General features: G+C 44.4%; 1 protein-coding gene across 1 annotated transcript in view; it reads right to left on the reverse strand.

Moving 5' to 3' along the window:
- The window catches only part of insc (INSC spindle orientation adaptor protein), an 811,538-nt gene that overhangs the window by 230,659 nt on the left and 557,907 nt on the right, over positions 1 to 22,972 (reverse strand). The window lies entirely within an intron of this gene.

Raw genomic sequence — 22,972 nt, forward strand, 5'->3', positions numbered from 1 at the left:
GCGGTCTCACCAAGGCCCTGTACAACTGTAGCAAGACATCCTTGTTCCTGTACTCGAACCCTCTTGCTACGAAGGCCAACATACCATTTGCCTTCTTAACTGCCTGCTGCACCTGCATGCTTACCTTCAGCGACTGGTGCACAATAACACCCAGGTCTCTTTGCACTTCCCCTTCTCCCAATCTATTGCCATTCAAATAATAATCTGCCTTCCTGTTTTTGCCACCAAAGTGGATAACCTCACATTTATCCACATTATAGTGCATTTGCCATGTTTCTGCCCAATCACCCAACCTGCTTACCCTCCCACCCAGCTTTGTGTTGTCTGCAAATTTGGAGATATTACATCCAATTCCCTCGTCCAGATCATTAATATATATTGTGAACAGCTGGGGTCCTAGGACCGATCCTTGCGGTACCCCACTAGTCACTGCCTGCCACTTGGAAAACGACCCATTTATTCCAACTCTTTGCTTTCTGTCCGCCAACCAGTTCTCTATCCAAGTCAATACCTTGCCCCCAATCCTATGTGCCTTAATTTTGCACGCTAATCTCTTATGTGGGACCTTATCGAAAGCCTTCTGAAAGTCCAAATGCAACACATCCACTGGTTCTCCCTTATCTATTTTACCAGTTACATCCTCAAAAAATTCCAGTAGATTAGCCAAGCATGATTTACCTTTTGTAAATCCATGTTGACTTTGTCCGATCCTGTCACTGCTTTCCAAGTGCTCTGCTATTACATCTTTTATAATGGACTCTAGCATTTTCCCCACTACTGATGTCAGGCTTACCAGTCTATAATTTCCCGCTATTTCTCTACCACCTTTTTTGAATAGTGGGGTAACATTAGCTACCCACCAATCCATGCGTACCGTCCCAGAGTCTATTGAGTTCTGGAAGATGACCAGCAATGCATCTACTATCTCTCGGGCCACTTCCTTAAGTACCCTGGGATGTAGACCATCAGGCCCTGGGGATTTATCGGCCTTCAGTCCCATCAATTTTTCTAACACCATTTCCCTACAAATACTGATTTCTTTCAGTTCCTCCCTTTCATCAGACCCTATGTTCCCCGGCATCTCTGGGAGGTTATTTGTGTCCTCCTTTGTGAAGACAGAACCAAAGTATGTATTTAGTTGGTCTGCCATTTCCTTGTTTCCCATTATAAATTCCCCTGATTCTGACTGTAAGGGACCTACGCTTGACTTCACCAATCTTTTTCTCTTCACATATCTATAAAAGCTTATACAGTCAGTTTTTATGTTCCCTGCTAGCTTACTCTCATATTCTATTTTCCCTTTCTTAATTAATCCCTTTGTCCTCCTTTATTGGCTCCTAAACTGCTCCCAATCCTCAGGATTATTGCTTTCTCTAGCCAATTTATATGTCCTCTCCTTGGATCTTATGCTATCCCTAATTTCCCTTGTTAGCCACGGTTGAGTCACCTTTTTTGTTTTATTTTTATGCCAAACTGGGATGAACAAATTCTGTAGCTCATCCATTCGGTCTTTGAATGTTTGCCATTGCCTATCCACCGTCAACCCTTTGAGAGCCATTCCCCAATCAATCCTACACAACTCGCTCCTCAGACCATCGTAGTTTCCTTTATTTAAATTGAGGACCCTTGTCTCTGAGTCAACAACTTTATTCTCCATCTTAATGAAGAATTCGATCATATTATGATCGCTCCGACCCAAGGGGCCTCGTACAACAAGATTGCTAATTAATCCTTTCTCGTTAAATAATACCCAGTCTAAGATGGCCTGATCTTGGTTGGTTCCTCGACATATTGGTCCAGGAAACCATCCCGTAAACACTCCAGGAATTCCTGCTCCACAGTATTGTTACTAATTTGGTTGGCCCAATCTATATGTAGATTAAAGTCACCCATGATGACTGCTGTGCCCTTATTGCACGCTTCTTTAATTTCCCTTTTAATGCCATCCCCAACCTCCGCCTTACTGTTTGGAGGTCTATATACCACTCCCACTAATGTTTTTTTCCCCTTAGTATTTCTCAATTCTACCCATACAGATTCCACATCATCAGACATAATATCCTTCATTACAATTGTATTAATCCCTTCTTTAACCAGTAATGCTACCCCACCTCCCTTTCCTTTTTGCCTATCTTTCCTGAATATCGAATACTCCTAGATGTTGAGTTCCCAGTCTTGGCCATCCTTGAGCCACGTTTCCGTAATCCCAACCAAATCAAATGATGGGAGTCGGAAAAGAGAAAAAATAGGAAAAAGCCCTCCTTTTAGTTACTCACGCGTTTTATAAATTGAGTAGACATACTCGACTTTGGAATAAAGATGGGTGTGCACATTGCACATGGATGCCAGTAATGTCTACGGTCCCTCCGGCATCAAACGAGAAAAAGGGACAGGACGACGACGATGTAAATTGGGGAGACTTAGGTAGAAAGATAGCCATAAGTGGTATGCCAAGACCACTTACAGTAAGGGGCGTACGAAAGGCACTAGGGTTGTTTAATTATTGCCGAAACTTTATACTGTAGGAATTAACGAATTCCAACAAATAACGGAGATCGACACAAGAGAACAACTAAACAGGTCTTTACTCAACGGAGATGCTACGAGGACTGCCTGGGCAGCCCCGTGGTTTGTGACGTGACATCATCGCGTTTGCCCGTGTTTTCCCACGCTCTTAAAGGGGCCACGCCCTGTACATGCAAACTCTATATACAAAACACAGTAATGCCTAACACAATGGCACAGGTTTAGGCTGGTGTTAGAACATTGTTAAAGAGAATTATATACAGTTAGCCAGAGTCATTCAGTGGTTCTGCCACATGCGCCCCCCCAGAATTCGCTTTAACGGACAAAGTCAAACGGTGAGGGGGTCTGACGAGCCTGTCAGAATGACTCCTGTACTCTCGAGGTGGAGGCTGCTGGTCGGCTGGCGGTCTGGCGGGCGGTCGCACTCGGTCTGCCGTAACGACGATGGGTGGCCAATCCTGTCTCGGCGGTTGTGCTGTCTCGACGGGGCGGTCGATGTCTAAATGTGCTGGCTTTAAGCGGTCGACTGAAATGTGGTCCGGTTTACCACCGACATCTACCGTGAAGGTTTTGTCCCCTGCTTCCAACACACGGAAGGGACCGTTATATGGGGCCTTGAGCGGATCCCTATGTGCGTCATGGCGAATAAAAACGTATTCAGCCTTGTGAAGCTCCGTGGGAACGTGTGACCTCTGCAGCCCATGGTGCGAAGTGGGCACCAGTGCGAAACATCTGGCTGCCTCTTGGTGACTAGCAAGCTGGGCAGACGCAGACCATGGCTCCGTCGATGTTGGTAGGAAGTCCCCTGGGACTTGCAGCGGCTGACCATACACAAGCTCCGCTGATGAAGGGTGAAGGTCTTCTTTGGGGGCCGTGCGAAGGCCCAAGTGGACCCACGGTAGCTTGTCTGCCCATCCAGCGTCCTGGAGGCTGGCCCTCAGGGCGGCTTTCATTGACCGGTGGAAGCATTCGCAGAGGCCATTCGCCTGTGGTTGGTAGGCTGTGGTGCGGTGTAATTTGACACAGAGTCCTGGGGCCACTGCATTCCAGAGTTTGGAGGTAAACTGCGGTCCCCTGACTGATGAAATATCTGCAAGTACTCCGAAACGGGCGATCCAGGAGGAAATGAACACCCTGGCCACGTCCGCCGAAGTAGTGGATGACAGGGGGACTACCTCCGGCCATCTGGTGGTGCGGCCAACCATGGTCAGGATGTGTGAAAAACCATGGGAGGGTGGGAGTGGTCCTACCAGGTCCACGTTGACATGGTCAAAACGTCGCTCTGGAACTGTGAAGGTGGCCAACGGAGCTTTGATGTGGCGCTGTACCTTGGCCTTTTGGCAGACCACTCAGGTGTTGGCCCAGTCGCGGACATCTTTATGCAGGCCATGCCATACAAATTTCGCTGACATCAGTTTCTGAGAGGCCTTCATTCCTGGGTGTGACAACCCATGTATGGCGTCGAACAATTTGCGGCGCCAGACGACCGGCACGACAGGGCGAGGACCCTGTACGGAGACGTCACACAACAGCGTGGTACCTGCCGAATGGAACTTGACGTCAGCCAACTGGAGGCCAGTGATGGCCATTCTGTAAGCTTGGACTTCCGGGTCTGAGGCTTGGTCCACTGCCATGAGGGCGTAGTCGATGCCCAAATGAACCGTATTGACGATCGCGCAGGAGGGGCAGTCTGCCACCAGGTTGTCCTTACCGGCCACGTGCTGTATATCCGTGGTGAATTTGGATATGTAGGTCAGTTGACGCTGCTGTCGGGCTGACCATGGTTCGGCGGTCTAGGCCATTGCAAAGGTTAGCGGCTTATGGTCCACAAAGGCGGTGAAAGGAAGTCCTTCCAGTAGGAACCGAAAATGGCGGAAGGCCAGAAAAAGGGCGAGCAACTCCCGGTCGAACATGCTGTATGCTCTCTCGTTCTGCCGTAGTTGATGGCTGAAGAATGCCAACGGCTGCTACGTCCCGTTCACCCACTGCTGTTGCATGGCACCGACTGCGTAGTCCGACGCGTCGGTGGTGAGGGCGATGGTGGCTCCTGGCAGCGGGTGCGCCAGCATAGTCGCGTTGGCTAAGGCGCTTTTGGTGTCGGCGAACGCTCGGGCCATGTCATCCGTCCAATCTACCGGGTCCTTGCCAGTCTTGCCCTTGAGGGCCTCGTACAGGGGCTGCATCAGTAGTGCCGCCTTAGGCACGAAACGGTGGTAAAAGTTTACCATGCCTAGGAATTCCTGCAGGGCCTTCACATTCTGCGGGCATGGAAAGGATGTCACCGCCTCTACTTTCGAAGGTAAAGGAACCGCTCCCTCTGAGGTGATGCGATGCCCCAGGAAGTCAATTTGGTGCAGGCCAAACTGACACTTGGCCGGATTGAAAATCAGGCCATGTTGGCTGAGGCGTCGAAAAAGGGTGCGTAGGTGACAGGTACGTTCTTCCTTAGTAGGACTGGCAATTAGAATATCATCCAGGTAGACGAAGAGGAACTTGAGGTCCCGCAGCACAGAGTCCATCAGGCATTGGAAAGCCTGGGCGGCGTTCTTTAACCCAAACGGCATTCGTAAAAACTCAAAGAGGCCGAATGGGGTGATGACTGCGGTCTTCTGGACGTCTTATGGATGAACTGGGACCTGGTGGTAGCCCCGGACGAGGTCGACTTTTGAGAACACGGTGTTCCCTGCCAAATGGGCAGAGAAATCCTGGATGTGGGGGATCGGGTGCCGATCAGGAGTGGTGGCGTCGTTGAGGCGTCGATAGTCGCCGCATGGCCGCCATCCGCCGCCAGGCTTCGGGACAATATGGAGGGGTGAAGACCAGGGACTATTCGACCGGCGAATAATCCCTAACTGTTCCATGGTTGCGAACTCCGCCTTTGCGACCGCCAGCTTGCCAGGTTCCAGGCGCCGGGCCCGCGCATAGACCGGGGGGGCCGTTGGTGGTTATGTGGTGTTCCACACCATGTTTCGTGGCTGTGGAGGAGAACGTGGGTCTTGTCAGGTCGGGGAATTCGCCGAGCAGTCAAGCAAACTCATCAGGAGTCGGGAACGCACAGGAGACGGTGCGTGACGTAGTGTTACTGTGGTAATACGGAAGAGAATTAAAAGTTGCTGCGTTGATCAGCCGCCGGTTCCTAACGTCGACCAGGAGGCTGTTGGTGCACAGAAAATCCGCGCCGAGGAGGGGCTGGGAAACTCTGGCCATAACAAACTCCCAATGAAAATGTTGCCCCCCGAGGCACACCTCCACTCGCCGTCTGCCGAAGGTCCAAATTGTTCCGCCATTGGCCGCTTCAAGGGTGGGGCCGTGATTTCCCGTCTGTACATCGAGGGCGGACGCGGGTAAAATGCTGCACTGCGCCTCGGTGTCGCACAGAAAACGACGACCAGAGAGAGTATTAGTGATGAACAGCAATTTTCCTGCGTTGTCGATCGCCATCGCGGCCGCGGGGTGCCCGTTAGACCCGTTCCTCGGTGGTCGCAGTGTCAGCTGTTGTTTGTTTTTTTGGGGAAAACTGCAGGGAGGGCGGCAACGTTTCGCCTTCGTGCCGAACTGCGCGTGATAGAAACACAGCCCAGCAGGCTGACGATCTGGGGCGGCGTCTGCGGGGGATGGGTAGCTCGTGGCGGCGCAGTGCTGCCGAGTTACAGCAAAAATGTTGTCAGCCTCCGCAGCGAGTGTTGCGCAGTCTTCAGTTTCAGATCTGGCCAGGGCAGCTTTTACCTGTTCAGGCAGTTGGCGGAGGAAAATATCGCGGAATAGGAAACATTCCCGTTCTGAGCCCAGGCGTGTGAGCATTTGGATCATCAACTCTGAAGGCTTGGAGTCCCCGAGCCCGGGCATAGCGAGTAATCGACGGGCGCGCTCCGATTTTGTGAGCCCGAAAACCTGCAGTAACCGCGCTTTGAGGGTTTCATACTTGCGCTCCGTTGGGGGGTTTTCGAGGAGGCTGACGATCCGAGAGGCGGTAGAGCTGTCGAGTGCGGAGACCACATAAAGGTACTTGGTCTGATCCGCATCGATGTTCCTCAGGGTGAACTGTGCCTCGACCTGAATAAACCACGAGGGCGCTTGCTGCTCCCAGAACTGCGGTAACTTTAGCGAAACGGCGTTTGCTTCCATGCTGTGCTCTTCTTATGTGAAAACGTTCACAAAAACAGGGTCACCAATGTAGGAATTAACGAATTCCAACGAATAATGGAGATCGACACAAGAGAACAACTAAACAGGTCTTTACTCAATGGCGATGCCACGAGGACTGCCTGGGCAGCCCCGTGGTTTGCGACGTGACGTCATCGCGTTTGCCCGCATTTTCCCGTGCTCTTAAAGGGGCCATGCCCCGTACATGCAAACTCTGTATACAAAACAGAGTAATGCCTAACACAATGGTACAGGTTTAGGCTGGTGTTAGAACATCGTTAAAGAGAATTATATACAGTTAGCCAGAGTCATTCAGTGGTTCTGCCACAATACCCCATTTCACGGCTATTGCGGAACCCATCCAGAAGCTGGTGTGTTTGTTTCAGCTCCACCCACTTTTCTGTACAGAGAGCTAAAAGCTGTTTAACCCTTTGAAGACTTGTCTTGACCGATGGACAAGCGTGTGCTGTTTTAAGTTTGTTAATTGTTTTACAAAAGATAAGCTCCAGCCTTGAAGTTACAGCTGCCAATGTGCCTGGAGGAAAATGTATTTGAATGTTTACAAGGCATGGGTGATTGTTTCTTTGTTAATGTGGCTGTGCTTCTTCCTTTCTTTTTCAAGTGATACTGGTTAGTTTAAGGCATTGATCTGGATTGAATCGGAGTTATGAGGTTAATTAGCCTATAAAAAACAGACTTTTATTGTGGCCACGCTGAAATTCTGGTTGGTGTAAATTTGTGTGGAAGTTACCAGTTCTGGATATGTGGCAAAAACACATGAACACTTTTGTAAATTTTTGACTAATTGCAAGTATGGGGGACCAGAAAAAGCAAGGAAATGCTGTTGTGTGGAGTTGCTTCACAGAATGTTTAGGGTATCTCATTTTAAAGGTACAAGACTTTGCAAAAGTAAAGATTTACTGGAAAGCTATGAAGTTGTGTGACCAAACCTGACAGTGATTGATGTCTGTGTTTGTCTTCTTTTGAAATGCAAAAGAAAGAAGTTAACTCTTTTCACAAGCAGCTGTGAACTCTGTTTTTAACTCCACAAGCAGATGTGCATTTTGTAAACATTTTGGGCATTGTTAAATTTTTAAGTTTTGAATTTGAGTGGATTGACGAATTAATCCATTTGGCTCTTAGGAAAGCCGCAATGGATTGTCTGTTTTTCTTTGAAGCAGGGGGCCAGATGAGTGTTGATGATGGAAGATTACCAGCTCCAGGATGGGGAAACTCCTATACGCATTGAGCGCTTTGATGCTCGTAGTGGATGGTATTGAACTGTATCAGGAATCACGGCAGCTCAGAAACAGCACCAGCGGAACCATAACCTCACTGGATACAGGGTTTTCTGTTGTAAATTAGATGAATGTAACAATTAAAAATCAAACTATAACATGTCATAATTGGACGGTGAGAGTAACGGAGTAGAGGGTGTATGAGGGGAAAAGGATTTGTTTAAAATGCTCAAATGAGACTACTCCGAACGGGACGATCCCAGAACTCCGGTTTGCACCGGGTGAGACCACAAATAACCTGAGATTGAGGAAGGCAAGAGGAATCGTAGCTACCCCGTTAATTGATGGGACAAGTTACTGTTGGACAAATTTCTGGTCAAGTAATTACGTGTGTAAGCAAAAATTTCTCCCATGATGATCCTCAAATTAAAAATCGTTATGATAATATTCAATGTCCTGATCAGTCCAAAGAAGCCATTCAATTAAAGGTGAAAAAGAAACCAATGCCACCCGATGAGGGGAGTGAAAAGTGCCCCATCCCATTCCCTGCTCCAATTAACAGATTGGTTTTGGCTCCGAGTGAGTTGTCAATGTTACATGATGTTGTCTTAGATGCAAGGGAGGTTATTGTCAATATGTCTGGTATCTAACAGTACTATGTGTATTAAACCTAAAAGGATGGTAAAAATCGGGAACAGGACTATTCTACCTTTAATGGATCAGAATCCGATGCAGGTGAAGGCATCAACTGAGATAGATGATTTGGGGAAATACATGTCCATTTTTGGATATGGGTTACCTTGGATGAATGAAAATCTCACTGAGTTTGTGAACTGGATTGGAAAAGTGGGATATTTCGGAGTGTCCCACAGAATAATTAAAATTGCCCTTAATATTAGCGGGATAACCTTACCCGAGCAATGTGACAGACACACAATGGCCCAGAAATTCAGGTCAGAGGCTTCCCGTGGGTGTAAGCCCCTGACCTGCACTTACCTAGCGCGCCAGCAGTTGAGCTGTAGGGCCCCGTGGAATTCTGATCCAGGGCCTGGTCCAGCTGCCGGCGTGCAGTGCTTGCGTATCCCAGGGGCGCAGTTAGTTCGATGTGTCCCCTGGGATCACGTGGGCCGTGGGGAGCCAATCGGAGGAGGGAAAAGCCCATTCATAAGATTGACAGGAAGACCTGGCAAAACTTATAAATACTACGGCCCCAAAATAGCAGTAAACCTTCAAATAATTTTTTTTTTAAATCACACTTTTTAAATAAACTATAAATTACATTAAATAACTATTTTAAACAATAATTTAAATTTTTGAAAAAAATAATTTTATATTCTAACGGGGCTAAAAATAAACTTACCTTGCTTTAAAGTATTTAAAAATAATAAACCTGTGGAAAAAATGTTTTAATTTTAATTAATTGACCACTTACCTTGTAAGAAGCAGGCCTTATGCCTGCTTTTTACATTTCTAAATCCTGCAGGCTTACGATCCCGGGAAAACCTGTAATAAAAAGTAAGTTTGATGCGCACGCGCAGCCTCTCCTGCGTGCGTGTTCGACCTCTGAACCTCTTCGCTCAGAGGATCGGAAGTGCCGGTTTCCCGCGCATGCGCAGTGCATGCAGAAAACCGGCACTTCCATTCGGCCTACGGGTGAGTACCCAGCGCGTACTCACCCGTGGAGACCCGAATTTCTGGGCCAATGGGATTATGGGAGAATTTGTTGAAGAAACAATTAAAAGGACCCCAAGGGCGGTTAAATTGGAAAAAAAGGGGGGCCCTAGAAATGGCAGGAGCAGGGTATGCGGTGGGGGTGGCAACTGTTAATACATTTGACATAGACAGTATAGACCAAGAGGTTCAAAACTTAGCCCAACGCTTAAGGGCCCTTCTGCAAAAGGGAAACGATTTAACTTCCCGGTTGTCGGGAACAGGGGAAGATGTCGCCAGACAAATGCTGCAAGTCAAGGAAATCCTAGAGCCTCATGCCCAAACCATCAATAAGATAAGTGCGCGACTAAAAGACCTAACTCAAGAAACACATAAAGAGCTCGTATGTGCAATGTACGGCGCATGGCTACTAAGGAATATCCAACAGATGAAACAGGGTAAGATACACGATTGGATAAGCAATGATCAGTTGTCCAAATGGACACGCAATGGTATTGCCCTCTGCGATGTGCGGAAAACAACACGAGTGTTCCTATCTCCAAGTAATTGCATTACTAAAAAAACCTGAAACTGATAGGTACGATTCTAGCTATTCCACAAATAGAGGTCTCGGATGCTGAACTTCTGTGGGCAGTACAGAACATAGACGAAGTACAAGGTCAATCCCGGGTAAAATTCCATGATATGCCCCCCTTATGCAATAAAACAAAGGGGCACATTCCAAGGGGTGCAAATCAATGGTTGCACTCAATATTTGGATGTGGTAGTGTACGCACACCCCATGGAGGGAGGGCAATGCACGACGTGCGGGTTCACTCAGACGGTTAATTGTATGTTGGAGATTAGTTCACTCAGTCATAGAGGAGCTGAGGTGGCAGCCCGGGATAATGAGACGTTCTGTATATCTACTAACGAAAATAAGAAATGAAACAATATGAGATACCGAGTTGGCAAAACATTCCACGTCTCAAAGAACACTTGACTCAATTGAAAAAGGACACTGAGAAGAGCATACGACATTATCATGAGATCCTGGAAGATTCCCTACAGCATTCAGAGGACATCAAAGAAACCCTGAAAGACACTCAATGGTGGGAACGTGTATGGGATTGGGGACTGAATGTTGATATACATCCATGGGTTCGTATAATCTCACATGTATTGGTAATCGTGAAACTCATATTGGTAATAATGCTGTGCATAATGGCATGTGTGGCATGTAGAAAGAAACAGAGGAAGAGAAAAGCAAAGGCTTTAATTATGGAACAGCGAAAATTGTTATCCAAGCACCTTGAAATATTCTGAGACATAGGTCACATCCTGAGTCCCCCAAACCACGTGGCTGATCACCACAAAACGGTGCAGGGAACACAGGATGGAGTAGGATTAGGGTGATAGTCTTGGGCCGGGTAGCCAAGTACCAAAAGGGGGGACTGAAGTGGGGCTTTCGAGTTCTACTATTAAAGGGTTAAGAAGGGGTCTCAGGAATTGAATAAGCTAATAGGCCTTTTGCAGTGGTCAGCTTTTTCTAAGTTGCTTAACTGGCAGTTGAGATAACGCTAAGAATAACATGTTGATTTTGCAGTAGTGGTAGAATGATTAACGACTGCAAGCTGTGTAACATGGAGGTAATTGCAAATAGCAGAACAATGAGTCAGAAGTAAAGAGGCCTGGAGGGGCAGGAAAAGCAGAACAATGAGTCAGGAGTACAATATTGGTGAAGCCCCATCTGGCATAAACAAAGGTCATAGTTGCAACAACAGCTTGTGGTGATAACGGACATATGCTTTTCTGGTAATAAAAGCGGTACCTTAATGTAACGCGGCATAGGCAACCAATCAGTAAATATGCACATGGGGCGGAACCCAATCAAATTGTTAAGATGGGTCATGCACAAGGCTAATCATGTACCTATATTTTGTATAAAAGACTGCTTAAAACTTTGTATCGTCGGAGAGAAACCTGGCTAGACAGATAGCAGGTTGTTCCCCCACCGGTGCGAATAAAGACTGCTTGAATCTTTGAATGCAGGCCTGGTGTTGAGTGTTTATTTCAAATACTCCACTTCAATTTCCTTTATCATTTTGAACAACTCCATCAAATTACCCTCAATCTTCTCAGTTTAAGAGAATACAGCCTTGTTGCTCGAGCTGTTGCACATACGGCCCCTCAAGCCTGCTCTGCCATTCAATAAGATCATGACTCATCTTCTATCTCAGCTCAACTTTCCCACCCTATCACCATATCCCTTGATTCCCTTAGTGTTCAAAAATCTATCGATCTCCATATTGAATATACTCAATGACTGAGCATCCACAGCCCTCTGGGGTAGAGAATTCCTAGAATTCATAACCCTCTGAGTGAAGAAATTTCTCATCATCCCAGTCCTAAATGGTCGACCCCTTATCCTGAGACTATGACCCCTAGTTCTAAACTCTCCAGCTTGGGGAAACAGCCTCTCAGCATCTACCTGGTCAAGCCTTCTAAGAATGTTATGCATTTCAATGAGATCACCTCTCATTCTTCTAAACTCCCGAGAATATAGGCCCATTCTGCTCAATCTGTCACCATAGCACAACCCTCTCATCTCAGGAATCAATCTAGTGAACCTTTGTTGCATGTCCTCTAAGGCAAGTATATCCTTGCTTAGGCAAGGAGACCAAAACAGTACACAGTACTCCAAGTGTGGTCTCACCAAAGCACTACATAATTGCAGCAAGGCTTTCTTACTCTTATACTCCAACCCCTTTGCAATAAAGGCTAACATACCATTTGCCTTCTTAATTGCTTGTTGTACTTGCATGTTAACTTTCTGTGATTCGTGTAGAAGGACACCCAAATCCCTTTGCATACCAACATTTACTAGTATCTCACCTTTTAAAAAATATGCTGCTTTTCTTTTCTTCCTACCAAAGTGGATAATTTCACATCTCCCCACATAATACTCCATCTCCCACCTTCTTACCCAATCACTTAACTGGTCTATATCCCTTTGCAGCCTCTTTGCGTCTTCCTCACAGCTTACTTTCCCATCTAGTATTGTCACAAATTTGAATACATTAAACTCAGTCCCCTCATCTAAGTCATTGATATAAATTGCAAATAGCTGAGGCCCAAGCACTGATCCTTGCAGAACTCCAGTAGTTACAACCTGCCAACCCAAAAATGACCCATTTATTCCTACTCTCTGTTTTCTGTCCATTAACCAATCCTTAATCCAAGCTAATATATTACCCCCAATCCCTTGAGCCCTAATCTTGTGTAATAGCCTCTTATCAAATGCCTTTTGAAAATCCAAATATACTACATCCACTGGTTTCCCCTTATCTACCCTGCTAGTTACACCCTCAAAAAGCTCTAATAGATTTGTCAAATACGATTTCCCTTTCATAAAAAACTATGTTGACTCTGCCTAATTATATTGTGATTTTCTAAGTGCCCTGCTACCACGTCCTTAATAATAGATCCTAGCATTTTCCCTACTACTGATGTCAGGCTAACTGTTTTCTCTCTCCTTCCTTTCTTGAACAGTGAGGTTACATTTGCTACCTTCCAATCCATGGGGACCATTCTAGAATCTAGGGAATTCTGGAAGATCAAATTCAACGCAGTCACAATCTCTGCAGACACCTCTTTTAAAATACTAGGATGTAGGGGATTTGCCGGCTTTTAGTCCCATTAATTTCTCCAGTAGTTTTTTTTAACTAATATTAATTACTTTAAGTTCCTTACTCTCATTAGACCCTTGGTTCCCCACAATTTCCAATATGTTTTTTGTGTCTTTTACTGTGAAGACAGATCATAGAATCATAGAATAGTACAGTACATAGAAGGAAACCATTCAGTTCATTGAGTCTGCACCGGCTCTTTCTAAGATACAAAATATTTGTTTCACGTCTCTGCCATTTCCTTATTCCCCATTATAATTTCTACTGTCTTTGCCTCTAAGGAACCCACATTTACTTTCGCTAATCTCTTCCTTTTTACATACTTGTAGAAGCTCTTACAATCTATTTTCATATTTCTTGCTAGTTTACTTTCATATTCTATTCTCTCCCTCTTTATCAATTTCTTGATCATCCTTTGCTGATTTCTAAAACCCTCCCAATCCTCTTGACACTTTATAAAATGCTTCTGGAACTCCGTATAAGCTATAGAAATTGAAAATGATATATTTCACAATAATATGCGTAAAGTAAAAAAAAATGCCTTTTACGTCTTTAAATACTTTCATTATTATTTTTAACTTGAAGACTTGATAGTTTTACCAAGAGCTATGAATCTGTTAGCTGAAAGGAGATTCTGCAGTCTGAGCATATGCAGCTAGCACAGTTTTACAGAATGCATCTGTAGGGTATTGTCAGTACATTTTATTAAATTTGCATTTGCTGATTTCTGTTTCAGAGAGGCAGAGAAAAAGAGACACAATTAAATCTTTAAAAAGGAAAATAGTATTTATTTTTCAGGAACAAATAAAAACCCCACTTAATTTACTATCTCTGTGGTGATCGCTTATAAATTTAAAAAATATTGCTGAGAAACCATTCTCCCCCAATGTTATCAGACACATCCTTCAACCACCCCCCTCCCACCCCGATGCTAACAAACCTCGGGAATTCACCAGCAAGCAATACCACAAGTGCCAAACCCCGGCACTCCTACCCCAATGCTGTGAAATGCCAGGACCACCAGACATGCTGTCACAACTTAGGACCACCCGCCTTCAGTGTTGCTAAATATCATGGACTCCCCCATCTTGCCAAATGCTTACCTTCAACCAAAGTACATCTTAAGCATCAGCCTGGCTTAGTTGGCAGCACCCTTGCCTCTGAGTCAGAAGACTGTGGCTTGAATCCAAACTCCAGCACTCAAGTACATAATTTAGTCTGACACTGCAGTGCAGTACTGAGGGTGGTGCTGTCTTTCAGATGAGACATGAAATGAGGCGTCATCTGTGCGCATGTAAAAAAAACTCCAACACTTTTGAAGAAAAGCAGGGCGCTTTCCTGGGGTCCTGGCCAACATTCCTCCCACAGTCAACACCGACAAAAGAAACTGGTCCGCCTCAGCATGAACGTTGCTATTTGTGGAACCTTACTCTGCATAATAGGCGGTCACATTTGCCTAAGTATCAACAGTGACGGAACTTCAACAGTAATTATAATTGGATGTGGAGTGCTTTGAACAGCGCTGAGGATATGATAAGGTATTATTCAAATGCAAGCTGTTCCTACATCTTGCTATATACTAGGCTTTAAAAAGGGTGAAATAAAATGTAAATACATAGGTAAAGGAAAATATAATAAAAATAATCAAGACCTTTCATTTATAGCCATCACAGAATGATGGGTAGAGTCATGAAATTCAATCAAACAGCACACCGCCAATACTATTAAACTCAATACCCCACCATAGTTTTACCAAACCCAACAACTCCCACAACAATATCTAAACCCAGGATTAGCCCACTACCAATCTCCATCAACTCTCCCCACTGCTCACTGTTACTATACATCTGCCATCTCTAACTGTGAATCTGCTTCTATGTATCCTGAGACTTAAATAAGTTTAGAGTTAAAAGTTAAATACTTAAGTAAAGAAGCATATAATAATTAGGTCACTCATTTACAGTTTTCACAGAAAAATAATCAGAGTTACTGAAAAGCATTCCCCAAAGAGTGCTATATATCCCAGAACATTATACGGTAAAAACACAATTTTATATACTCAGTTTGATAATATATTGTGTGTTACATAGCATAACACCTCTGTTATAAAACAACATATCCTCTGATTCAGCACAAGCAACCCCATGGGAAATTTCTTAGCTTAGTGTGCATCTGTTGTGTTCCAGACATCACGGAAGGAATTTTAACTCTCCATGCTCAGCAGCAGTAGTGTAAGCAAGCCGTTAAAGTGGAGAAAGTCCATTTGCCAGTAAATTCCTGATGATTTTGGATTTTAATACTGCTGGTTTGGCGACAGATGAGACGCCCACTTGTTTCAGGTGGGTGCCTCATGACTTAATGCAAATCGTGGTGCCATGACGTCAATGGGACCCCGCTCGCATTTTAACCCTGTCCGCTGCAGATTTCCTGCCAGGTAAAACCAGTTTGCCAGCTGTCAGAAGGACAAAGAGGTCCTCCAGGGTAAGTGGAAATCTTTCCTTTGTGGAGCCAGGAAGAGCAGGAGTTCTCCTCTAAGTCCCACAAGGAATTTGGCAGCCTGCCCTGCACCAGACTTCCCCCTTCCCTCCTGCCATCTCTCCCGAAACCTCATCCCCGTGACTTACCTGCTTGCTGGCAAATCTTCCTTTGGTGCCAGCCGGCAGGCCCTGGTTGCCCAAACCTCCGCCCCCAGCTGACTGCCACTCTCTGCCCATTTAGGATGAACCACTGACTGGTGACATGCAGATGAGCCCTTGTAGTTAGAATACCCCAGGCCTCAAACCTAGGCCTGCAAGTGTGTTTTGCACTTGTCCTGAACCCCAGCCTGCCTGAAACCCAATGGGGGTTAAAATCTACCCTCCCCCCACCCCTCACATTTCAAAGTTGTTACAGATGCAAATTAAAAGTCAGATAAAAAGCACAAATGACCTCTACAAATCCTATAGGGAGAAAGTATATAGTGGTTAGCATTGTTGCCTCACAGCGCCAGGGACCCGGGTTCGAATCCGGCCTCGGGCGACTGTCTGTGTGGAGTTTGCACATTCTCCTCGTGTTTGCGTGGGTTTCCTCCGGGTGCTCCGGTTTCCTCCCACAGTCCAAAGATGTGCGAGTTAGGTTGATTGGCTATGATAAATTGACCCTTAGTGTTAGGGGGATTAAGTACGTGGGGTTACGGGGATAGGGTGGGATATGTGTTGGTGTAGGGGTTACGGGGATCGGGTGGGATATGTGTCGGTGCAGGCTCGATGGGCTGAAATGGCCTCTATCTGCACTGTGGGGATTCTGTGATTCTGTGATTCTGTGAAAGGGAATGGTGTCCACTGGGATGAATATAAGAAAGGCAGAAATATGTTATAATCGTGATCGGAGGGTCAAAGAGAGTCCCAGAAAAAAAGCATTGTAGCAGAGGCTAAATATAACAGTGAAAAATCTTTCAGTACTATGAGAGTAAGTTCAAAATGAGCTCAAAATTGAGAATCAGCACAAAATAATAGATATTCTGGATGATCACTTCCTCTAATATTCTCAAGGAAAGATATGAGAAACATGCCCTCTCCAAACAATGTCAATAAGTAAAATCAACTTCAACATGAATGAGATGGAAGTCTTAAACAGGCCAACAAAGCTCAAAACAAATAAATCCCCAGGAATAAATGGTCTTTATCCCAGAGTGTTGAGAGCATCTAGGGAGATGTGTGGTGCTGACAAGCATTATGAGAGAGTCACTGGATATTGGGGAGGGAACAGTAAATTGGAAGCAAGCTAACGTAAGGCCCATTTTCAAAAAGGATAAGGACATAGGAACAGGAGTAGGCTATTCAACACCTCAAGCCTGTTCTGCCATTCTATTAGATCATGGCTGATCTGTACTTCAACTCCATTTACCCACTTTTTCTCCATATCCCTTGATATCCTTACCATAAACATGTCGATCTCAGTCTTAGCCTACTGATCTGAATCTCAGTGTAAGGATGACAAAACAGGCATAGGTAACTACAGACCAATTAGTCTTACTTCAATTCTGTATATAATGGAACTTATTATCAGCAGTAAAATTGAGGATTTTCTATATAGAATAAAAACCTAGTAAACAGCAGTCAACATGGATTCAGAAGGAGCAGATCCTGCCTCTACTTCTTTGAGGAAGTAACGACCCAAGTGGACTCTGGAAAGTCCTATGACATGGTGAACCTCGACTTCCAAAAGGCATTTGACAAAATTCCACATGAAAGGCTATTAATTAAATTGAAAGCTGTCGGATTCAGGCTAAATATTGGAAATGGTTAAAAAAAATTGGCTGATGGGTAGAATACAATAATTATTCATTAGAGGAGTTATGTCAGGATGGGAAGAAGTTCTGAGTGTGGTGTTCCTGGGCTCATTGTTGGAATTAGTACCATTCCTAATTTACATAAATTATCTAGCTGTATATACTCAATGCAAAGTGAATACATTTTCAGATGATACCAAATTAAGAAGTGCAATGGAATCAAAATCAGGTCAGAAAATACCAAATGAGTTGGATAAAATATGTAACTGGGCAGATGAAATTTAGACAAGTAAAAAGTACAGCACATAGAAAGGAAAAATAGAGACCCACATGCTCCATGAATGGTGTTGAAACAGTTAAGAATAAAACTGAAAGATCCAGGAGTCCTGGTGGACTCAGTTGTAAATACGTCTAACCAGTGCAGAACAACAATCAAGAAAGCCAATAGATTATTGCTAAAATGGTAGACGATAAGGTCGAATTGTATAGTGCGGTGGTCAGATCACACCTGGAATACTGCATACTGTTCTGATGGCTGAGACACATCGGAGATATTCAGATGCTGGAGGCAGTGAAGTGAAGAATCGAGGCTGATCAATAGGGGTCGATTTTCCTGGAGCTGTCAGGCGGGGTTTCAGGTGTGTGCGGGGGGCAGGGGGGGGGGGGGGGAAATCCCGAATTCGGGGGTCCCGACACCATCCCGCCCAAAACCCCGCTCCACGCAAGTTTCAGAGGCGGCGGGTACCCGCCCCGCACTGGGACCCGCCGACCCCAGGCGGGAAGGGATTAGTGCCAATTAACTGCCTGTTAACAGGTTGTTAACAGGCAGTTTTTAGCCTAATCCCTATTTTGAGGGGTGTCGTGTGGGATTCCCGACGGCTCCAAACCACGCCAGGTTAGAGCAGGCAGGCCGTTGGGTTGAAGGACTTGGAGGGGTCGCGATGTCGGTGTTCAGGTGAGTGATGGGTGCATGAGTGCAAAGGTAAGTGTGTTTGGTGTGTCTAAAGTGTGTAAAGAACTTTTACTTACCTGTACTTACCTTAACAGCCTTTCTTCCTGTAGGCGTCAGGAGCCCATCACTCAGCCGGCACTTAAAGATGAATGGCTGCGATCTGTGAAAAGTGACAGCCTTCAGCTTTGAGTGCTGCTGAGAGTTCTAACTGAGCCTGTGCAGAAGGAGTCATGTTAGAACTCAGCTTCAAACAGCTGTGAAACACTGATATTTCCTCTGTCAAGAACACTTGACAGATGAAATTGCAGTCTGTGACATCACCTGTTGCTGGGTGGTCCTTAATTGGCCTGCTGAGCCCGGTGGGTGGGCTCAACAAGGTCAATCAAGGGAAAATCGCGCGGATTGGCCGGAGGTCGATGTAGGCGGGTCTAAAACCCAAAAGTTGTAGTCGCGCCTTCTTCCCGACAGCTTCGGGAAAATCGACCCCATAGTGTCAAAGGTATGAGTTATGAGGGAAGACTGAAGGAAAATTAAGGATGAGAAAAGGCCATGTGGCCCATCAAAGTTCACCCCTCCAGTAGTATAGAAAGAAAGACTTGCATTTATATAGCGCCTTTCGCGACCACTGGATGTCTCAAAGCGCTTTACAGCCAATGAAGTATTTTTGAAGTGGAGTCATTGTTGTAATGTGGGAAATATGGCAGCCAATTTGCGCACAGCAAGGTCCCACAAACAGCAATTTGATAATGACCAGATAATCTGTTTTTGTTTATGTTGGTTGAGGGATAACTATTGGCCAGTACACCGGGGATAACTCCCCTGCTCTTCTTCAAAATAGTGCCATGGGATCTTTTACGTCCACCTGAGAGAGCAGATCGCTCCCCCAATGTAATATCCAACTGTATATTCAAATTCCATAAGGTTTGGATCTCTCATATCATGCCCGACAGACTATTCCAAACATTCAGCACACATTGATTAAAGAAGTTCTTCGTAATATCGATTATAAACTTATAAACCTAAATATATGAGCTCTGACCCTATTTTTCCAGCTTGCATCGAAGTACAGGTAGACTATCCCTTATCCGCACTTCCGAAAATCTCTGAAAACCGAAAGTTTTTTTGTGGAGCGTAACTAGAGTATTTATGGTCTATATTTATCCCACTATTTAATTTACCAAACTATTACTGTACAAATAAACTGTAATACTATTTATAGTCTTTATTTATCCCACTCAATGTGAATATTCATAAGGTTCACTGCAGAAATATTAATGTGTTTGCTTACGGGGTGCTGCCCAGACCCCTGCTAGAGTGTTACATACTGATTCTGAATACCATTCTGAAATCCGAAAAATTCCGAATTCCGAAAAACATCTGGTCCCAAGGGTTTCAGATAAGGGATAGTGCACCTGTAATAATCAGGTTTTTTTTTACTAACACTATTTAATATTTTAAGTACCATGATGAGATCACTCGTTAACTACCTTTTTCTAGACTGTAGAACTTGAGCTTCTCTATTCTTTCATCAGCGCTCATCCTTTTAAATTTGGGATCATTCTTGTTGCCTTTCTCTGTAATATCTCTAATATGTTTCTTGTGGTAAATAACTAACAATGTCAGTGTACTTGTCCCTTTAAAAAAAAGTGGCATACAATTACACAGGATCAAAGCAAAATTCTGCACATATGCATTGCAATTTTATTTGTAGTACCAAAACTATTTTCTCCCCCATAGGTAGAAGTGGGATCTGTGAGTGACAATACCACAGGCCGATGTGCTGGTCTTACTTGTTCTATGATTTATTGGTTTGACGGTGTGATTCCCTTTATGAAGTGTTTTTTGCAGCTACATGTTCATGCTGTTCTTGCTAACTTAATTTTGATCACTTGTGAAATAACATCAGCAACTCTCTACCAATGTCATGCATCATTTATGTATCCACCACAGGAGGTCACTGCTGTATAGTGTGTGCATTGCATCCCACAGCATACGCCTTGGCAACTAATGTTGGTGTAATGCATACTACTTCCTACTTACAACTGTAACAATACACCAATAATTTGCTTCAAATTTATAATATGAAAGCACCATTAAAAAAAACATTATTTTGCTTCTTTTACTATTATCCCCCCACTAAACGTTTCTCCTCTTCTGTCAGTGCTGACACAAGCTAGGGTGCAGTTCTATGAGTGCCTGTCGCCCTTTCACTAAGTCTTCAATCTTCATGTGTAAAGCTACACAGTGAATTTCAGCAAGCTATTTGACCATGGTGGGGAAGAGAGTGTCACAGCTGAGCCTGATTCTCTCCTGAACCAACATACACACAAGCAATCAGGGATCAGTGGATCGCGATCAGGATCAGGAACGCTGGCTGATTTTGCCACGCACTAGCCCAAAGCTGCTGAGGCCAGCTGTGGCTTCCTTATCACCACTTCAGCTGAGATCAGGTAACTCAGAGGCCGAGGATCAAATCTGGAAGCTACTTGGTCCACATGTCCCAGTTTCACACTGTTTTGCACCTTTACCAAATAAGCTACTGAGGAGACTAAATTGCCAATAACGCAGAGACAAAAGTAACATTCAGAAAAGATTTCACACAATCATAACTTTGTGCTATTCTTCAGCACAACTAGAAGAGGCCACTGAAAGGGTTACAAAGAAGCATTATCCACTTTTGTTGAAACTCACCACTAAATACGGCAATGGACTATCTTTTGAAAAAAATCTGGAAATATTTTAAACAATGGCTCATATTTTCCAATCCCTACAGGTGTGTACGAGGTGTGTACACACCCGTAGGGACCAGCATTTCCGATCTGTCAAGAATCCTCTTGACAGATTGGATGACTGCCCTGGAGAAGGGCCTCTGTGGGTGGAGAGTTCCGCTTTCTGCAGAACCTCTGCCCGCTGAAATCCCTTAAAAATCTTACGCCTGGTAAAAGCAGATGTAAGGCCTGCTTTTACCAGCATAAGAGTTTAAAAACATTTTTTTTTTTTAAATGTCACTCATTTATAATTTAAATTAAAAATACTTTTAAAAAAGGTAAGTTTATTTTTAGCCCCGTAAAAAATTTTACATTTTTGTTTAAAATATTTATTTTAATGTAATTTTAACTAATTTTAAAAACGTGAGTTAAAAAAATTATTTAATGTTTTGATGTCTTTTTGGAGTGATCTCATTCATAATTTTGACGGGTCTAAGCTGAGAGACCTATCAAAAGTATGAAGGGAGATTCCCTTCTCCCATTGGTTCCCCATGGCCCACGTGATCTCAGGGACGCTTGCGAACCGCCTGCACCCCTGGGATACCTGGCATTTCGTCGTGGAGAGGCCCAGGAGCGGAAATGGCCGGACCTCGGGAGCCCTCAGGTAAGGGCGTAGATTTTTTCCAGATCAGAGGTCTCTGCACGCAGGAAGCCTCCGATCGGAAAATACGGGCTATTATTTTCAGTACCATCTTTCTTGTCTACAGAGATCGGAGTGGTAATTAATGCTGGATCTCATTCCATAACATTATTGCTGTTGGCTCCTCTCCCCAGAGTGCAATAAGGTGATATTGTGATTAACAGGCTGCAATTTGAACTGTATAAAAATATGTAGTACATCACTGAAAGCTCAACTCAGTACATCTCTATTTGGATGCCCCAAACATGAATTTTATTCAGAACTTTTGCTGTAATTACGCTTTTTTTTCCCAAGCATTTCCCACACCACAACCACCCCCCAGCCCACCGCCACTTCCTTTCCTGAACACGTTAACATTTGCTCAGTGAGTCTAGACAATGAGCACATGATCATGCAACCATTACACCCAAATCCAATCTGGGCCTCAATTCATGTCTGCACACAAGTATTTTCCAGAAGTAGTAACTGGACAGTGTTCAACTGCACAAACCCTAGCTGATTTCAGTTTGATTCATCTTTGAAATGCATATTAAAATCTCAGTGAATCAGTAAATGCCTAATTTAGAGTGAGAATCTGATTCTGTGACTAAATGTACTTTTCTACCCAAGATGTTTTAAAAAATTATTTATGAAGACAGTCATTAGACTGCTCATACATAATATGGATATGTTGCTGTTAGAATATTTGCATTCCAGTAAGCATAGAACCCTGTGCATCCTTACTGAAAATTTGATTATAGGTCAAGAGTATCTGTAAATGAGAAGGCACGAAAAATGTAAAACCTTTCTCTGAGCTGTATAATGGGGTGTAAGTAAATGATGTAACATTCTACACGTGTAGCAGGAGCACAGCACATACTGCATTCTGTACAGTGGCCTAGTTCTTCAGCTGAATGCCTTCAGAACTGTATAAACTGGGAGATTCATGCAATATCCCATACCTATTAACTCGAAGTTGAAACCACTAACTATATAAATGCATGAGGAAAAACTTTAGCTTTCTTTATTGTGAAATCAAGGTACAGGTTCATAGGGCAGGACACTAACAAATTTGAAAAGAGAAAAGTAGAAAAGATGAAAACAGATAAGCGCTTAT

This window comes from Somniosus microcephalus, chromosome 15, assembly GCF_052327205.1.
Source record: "Somniosus microcephalus isolate GS21.2 chromosome 15, FLI_Smic_1.0, whole genome shotgun sequence".
NCBI classification, from domain to species: domain Eukaryota; kingdom Metazoa; phylum Chordata; class Chondrichthyes; order Squaliformes; family Somniosidae; genus Somniosus; species Somniosus microcephalus.